The following is a 6000-nucleotide window of genomic DNA, read 5'->3' on the forward strand; positions in this document are numbered from 1 at the left end:
ATTTAGCATTTATACCTGTGGACAACGTTGAGGAAGGACAATCTAGAAATACAGATCACTACTCACCTTCTTCAAACAAGAACGCAATTTTACTCACGACTAAAGATATCGAAATTACAAATTCAATTGCTCGCTCTAGTTTTGTTTTGTCACTCCAAGAGCAAAAGAATCAGCCTTACAAGAGGGCTGTCTAAATAAAACGTCAGCCCCCAGTGCCGTGAAGCAGGATTTTTCAGAGCTGCTGCAGTCTCACAGTATCTAGCAGAAGCCTGCCATGTTTTTTTTTGTTAAATCAGGCCTATATCCACCTAACTAGAAGAGCTACCTAAAAGGGATAACGAAATCAAGGCCACGCATTACGCCTTCTAACCGCGCATCCACTTAAGGAACGCAAGAATCTATCAGATCAGCGGACGAAAGCAGCCACAGCACCGCATCTACCGACTGCGAGGGCAAACGCCACTCCGCATCGGCGTTATTCCCCGGTCCGGCACTCCCCCCGCACAAAGCACCGCAGCGGTAACGACCTGACAGCCGGCCGCCCGGCCCCAGCACCCAGCAGCCGCCCCTCCGCACCGCCTCCCCCCGGGCGCCCGCCGCAGCCCCCCCGCACCCCGCCCCACACACCGGCCGCGCCGCCGCCCGCTCCCGCAGCGGCCCCCGCCTCCGCTCCGCCGCCGGGGGAAAGAGGAAAATAAAATAAAATAAAATAAAATAGAATAAGAAGTTACATGTATTTAAAGAAACGCAGCAAGAGCGCCGGCGGCGCAGCGCGCCCGCGGCTCTCCGCACCGCACCGCGGCGGGGCGTGCGGCTGCGCGGCAGAGGCGGCACCGGCGGGGAGGGCGGGCAGGGGAGGCGGCACCGGCGGGGAGGGCGGGCAGGGGCGGCGGCCGCGGCCCCCGGGGAGAGGCCGGGCCGGGCCGGGCCGGGGCGGCCCCGCGCCCTGACAGCCCGCCGGGGGGGCGCAGCCCCGCGCCGGGGCGGCGAGCTGGGGCCGGCGGGGGGGGGAGGCCGCAGTCGGCCCCGGCCCGCTGCTCGCCCGCCCCGCCCCGCCCCGGCGGAGCCGAGCAGAGAGGCTGCGGCGGGGCTGCGGGAGCCGCCCGCGGTCACCGCCTCGGCGGGCCCGCCGTACACACGGCCGCGCACCCCGGGAAGGCGCGGGCCGCCCCCGGCTCCCGGCCCGGCCACCCCTACCTCTCCGCTGCGCGGGCGGCGGCTCTCCCTGCTCGGCGGCGGCTGCGGCGAGTGACCGGCGGCGCCCGCAGCCCCCGCGGCGCTGCGCTCCGCCCGCCCGGCCGCGGCGGCTGCGAGGGGCGAGGGGCGGGGACAGCGCGGCGGGGCGGGGGCGAAGCGCAGCCCCCCGCCCCGCGCCCCTTCCCTGCGGAGGCGGCGGGCGGCCGCCACCGCCCTGCGGCGCGGGGAGCGGGGCCCGGCCCCGGCAGGTGTCCCCGGCGCGGGCTGCCCCGCTTCCCCCGGTGACGGCGGGCGGCGTCCCGGGGGAGCCGGCGGAGGCCTGGGGCACGGAGGGGGGCCTCACCTGGTGCTGCTGCTGCTGCTGGGGCCTCGCCCTGCGGTCACCCCCAGATCTTCCCCCTCCGTGCAGCGGCCTCCCCGCAGGCCCTCGCTCACAGCCTCCCCTGAATGTTACCCCCTGCCGCCGGCTGCTCCCGGCTCTCCTGCCCTTCCCGTACATTTATTTGGTTATTGGGTCTCTCTAGGCTTCATGCTCCTCCTCCTCTGACACCCTCTCCTATCGCAAAGACAATGTTGGCTCACCCCCAGCATCCATTTCCTCTAGAGCTACTCTCCCGCCACTCTGTCATTCCTAGTGGAAATCCCATCCCGGGTTTGACTTCCTCCACTGCAGAGTCATCCTCTGCCGCTTCAGTCCTTTCGCCTTCCCACGTAAACAGCCCCCCTTCGCCAGTGTCACCCAGTCCCCTGAAAACGCAACCCCAGCTGCCCTTCTGCTGCACTTCCCCTCTTCCTCCTTCTCCGGGCAGGATTTGGTGTATGTCTTTCTAGAGAAAATGGCTAACACACAGCCAGCATGCCCTTCCTCCTTCCCCCACGCCCCTCTTTGCCACCCAGTGCGGAGGCAGACATTTCTGCTTCAGGTTTCCTTTGCTAACCCTGGCCCCTCTGCTTGCATCTGTGTCCCCATCCTCTTCATGCCCATTCTCCTTCCCTCGTGTCTGCTACCCCTAACCTCTCGCTTGCAATACAGCTATGGACTACTGTTGTCCATCTTTTTTTGAAAAAAAAAACCAAAAACAAAAAAACCACCAAAACCCATCACAGTATCATTGGTTTCATTTGCCTCGTTACTTATCACTCTCTTCTCTCCTGCTTTTCATCCCCACACTCGCTCCTAGCACGCTATTTAACTGCTGCCTGGAGCTCCTCTCCTCTGCGCCTATCTTAAACTTCCTCGTATCTGGCTCCTGCCCCTTCACACTCAGCTGCTTTGCCAAAGTTTAATATCCACTTCCTGGCGTAATCTCTGGAATATTGCTTCATTTCCAGCCTGTCAAAATTATCAGCCTGGCTCTTCTTGATATTTTGTTCTCCTTTGGTTTCCAAGGCTGCCGCCCCAGAGTCGCCTCCTTACCGCTCCTTCAGTGCGTCCTCCTCATACTCCCAATTCCCGGTGGGAGTCCGAATGGGACACTTAATCTGTCATTTCCTCTGTACTTATTGTTGGGTGAACTCACCCCATAAAATACAAACATATAACATACACCTTCAGTAACAGCCTCTCTGCGATCTACCTCTCTATTCCCAGGCTGCTTCTCTCACCCAAGTTAAAATGTCATTTTGCCCTTTCGGCACCTGCAGGATGGCAAGCCACTGGTTCAACACGTCCAAAGGACAGCTCCTAAACCGCACCAAACAGGCCAGTAACTTATCTTCTCCCTCCTGTCCTGGTCACAGCAGCCAGCATCACCACCCTACTCGCCATGCAGGTCTCTGGTCTGGACACCATCCTTAGCTGGACTTGGCTCCTTTCTTTTTATCCAGGCCAGGGCTAGAACACTGCCCTGCCCTACCCAGCCAGGTGGCCAACGCTCTCACACAGATTCTCATCACCTCACTTTTCAGTTTCATCCACATCCCCTTCTGCATCCTTTACAGAGGCACCCTCGCCTATCTGCACTCGCTCCTAATGCTGCTGCACGTTTCTTCTCCTCATCTGTCATTTGGAACAAGCCATCCTTTTCTCCGTATCTTTCCAGTGGTCTTACTTCTCAGATCAGGCATAAACTGATAATCGGCAATTTCAGCTCTCCCTGTACCTGCCCAAATTCAGCATCAGCACCTACCTTTGACTTGCCCAGGATACAAGACAAGTAACCTCATGCTTTCTCTCATTCTTAAGTCCCTCAAACTTGGGAAAAGTTCCTCAGACATTCAGAAAGCCTCTGTAATATGATCTGTCACCACAAAACCTACAAGAGTCTTGACAAGAGTTAAGCTTGTACTTCCATGTCTGTTGTCTGTGCTGGTTCATATCCAGTTCTTGGGATGCAGTAAAAATAAAATGGCTGAGGGGCCACCCTGTCCCCCTCTCCCTTTCCTTGCTCCTCTCCTGCACTGGTTCTGGTGGTCCACTGATCCCTCCCCACTTTGGTAAAACCTAATTCAGCAACAAGAGCAGCACAGTTCTCTGCTGCCTCAGTGAGCTGAACTGGCTTTCAGCAGCAAACTGTTAAATCAGCTCAATCGTCTTGCCCAACTGCACTCTTAGATGCTAAAATACCTAAACCAGGCCATCTTTGCGTTCTTGTACAGCATCTTCTACAATAAGACCCCACGATTGGGGTTTCCAGAGAGATACTGGAAGGTACTTGCTTCTATGTAAGGTAAATGGTGGTACTAAAGAAGTAAAAAGAGCCTTTTCTTTTTTTAACAACAATAATAATTCCAAGCAAAACCCTTCTTAACCGTTACTGTAACAAAGGACAAGTCAATCGCTTCAATCACTTTGAAAAGTTATATACACAGGGAAAAGAAAAATAAATGAAAACAATTTTTCCAGCCTTCCTGAACTCCCCCCAGACAGTGGTACTGAAATTAGCAGGAATATCTGCAGGATTAAGAGACTGCTCCTGATCAGCAGGTTCACTAAACCTGGCCCAAATAACATGAAAAGTTCTACACAGTTTCTTTATTATGTGCACTATATGTTAACATACTTACAAAACAATTTCTGTTAGCCCAACTAGAGTTTTGCTCTTAGAAAAAGCTGAATAATCTGGCTGTGAACAATTAAAATCAGCAAGTGCCTAAGTACCTGTACTCTCTCACATTTCAGGCTCTGAAGGATAAAACTTCTCAGAGTTTTGATCCAGCATAAACGTTGCTTTTACTTTAGCCATCAGCAATAGGAATTCAGAGAACTTTCTAATGTATGTGTGTATTTTTATGTATATATAAAAATTTAAAAAAATTCTTCAAATGCTAGGATGTTAAGAAACATCAGAGGAAAAAAAAAAATCATCCTTTACTCAACTATTAATGTCTCTGAAGCAAGCAGGCAGGAAGAAAAGATTGTAATGCATGGGAGTGAGCAAGAGCATCCAGTGTATTTTAAGATTGTGTCTGTCTTAACCCACATAGCTCAAAGATGGGTGGGCCATCGATTATCATGGAAATAACTGGGTAGGAATGAATGCCTGAAGAAGCAAGAACCAGAATAGCAGGGGCGCTGTGGGCTCCAACCAGTTATCCCAGTTACTGACAGTCATTTTCCTCTTTTTAAAGAGCGCACATTTGGTAAAGAATGGGGCAGGTACAAATGTTTTGCCACTGATGTTTAAAAACAGCATCTCCAGGATGCTATTTTAATTTTTAAAAATGACTGCAAATATTTGTTAGTATTTTCAGTGTGAACCTTCAACTCGCAGAGTTAGAAAGCCAAAACCTACAACTTTGTGACAATGAAGGTGGGAATAGTTCAAGTTAAAATACCAGCACTTCCTAATACCAGCGAGTAAACCCAGTTAGACAAACAGGTTGTTCACACTGATGGCCACATTCCCACTTCTTTGATCGAACTGAAAGCAGTAGAATGAATGGCCATATTAGAAACTGTTGTTAAATGAAGTGGAAAGGGTCAGCAAAGCAATGTTGGGCGAAGTCACTCCCCTTCTGCCCATTACTTTGTAGTTAGCTTTGGCTTGGAAACCCGAGGGGTTTTTTCTGTCATACTTTTTGTCCATGCAGCCATGGATTTCTCAGAATTGAAAAAATATTTAATCTTTTTTCTTTTGAAAATTTACTAAGCCACTGTGCTCAATAACATTGTCTGGTCCTCATCCTGCAGAAATATACCCGTATGCATATTAACACCTTCACCAAGAGGAAAACATTACATAGGTGTGTAAAGGTAAACACATTCCAAAGTCTCTGAAAGATAATTTTAAAATAAATTATAGTTTAAATAACTTAATGCATCGTTCAAAATGAAATGAAATAATTTAGTGTAGAGTTTTACTCTATCCAGGATCTAGGACATTTCAGTCATCTTTGCGTGAACTGAAATTTTAAGAAGGTATTTCCAAACAGAAACAAAAGCAGCCTATCTAGATTAGATATTAAGAGTCACAATTGTTAAGGCAATACTAAAACTAGAAAAATTCTATTTAAGGATGGTAGCAATTTCCAAAAAGACAGAAGAAATGCACACAAGGAGATTAATATTGGAATAAAAAAGTTCCTAGCTGTACCATTAAACTGAAAAAGCATTATGTTATCAGAAAGTTCCAGTTATACAGGTTCACAGTATGACTGAGATGGGAGACGTGTTCCTCCCACCAGACGCACCATTCCTCCACCCGTAACGCCTAGTTTTAAACACACAGTGAGGCTCAAAGGCACAAATCTAGACTAGTGCTTTGTCTCATAGCAGACTTAGCCAAGATCTTGAGAAGAAAATCAAAGGTGGGCAATAATCTGCCTAAAGGAAAAATTCCTAGCTTCCTCACGATGCGCACA

At 50.9% G+C, this 6000-nt stretch overlaps 1 protein-coding gene across 2 annotated transcripts in view; it reads right to left on the bottom strand.

The window, feature by feature from the left end:
- SPTBN1 (spectrin beta, non-erythrocytic 1) overlaps window positions 1–1556 on the bottom strand; it is a 136413-nt gene extending 134857 nt beyond the window's left edge. The window contains exon 1 of one of the 2 annotated variants that reach the window (XM_059828489.1): window positions 1541–1556. The gene's annotated coding sequence lies outside the window, so the exon portion shown is untranslated. Of the gene's footprint in view, window positions 1–1197; window positions 1225–1540 lie in introns of those variants that run through there. The other variant, XM_059828487.1, reaches the window with a different exon arrangement.
- Window positions 1557–6000: the final 4444 nt, after the last annotated feature.

This window comes from Gavia stellata, chromosome 23 (genome assembly GCF_030936135.1).
Source record: "Gavia stellata isolate bGavSte3 chromosome 23, bGavSte3.hap2, whole genome shotgun sequence".
In the NCBI taxonomy this organism is placed as follows: Eukaryota; Metazoa; Chordata; class Aves; order Gaviiformes; family Gaviidae; genus Gavia; species Gavia stellata.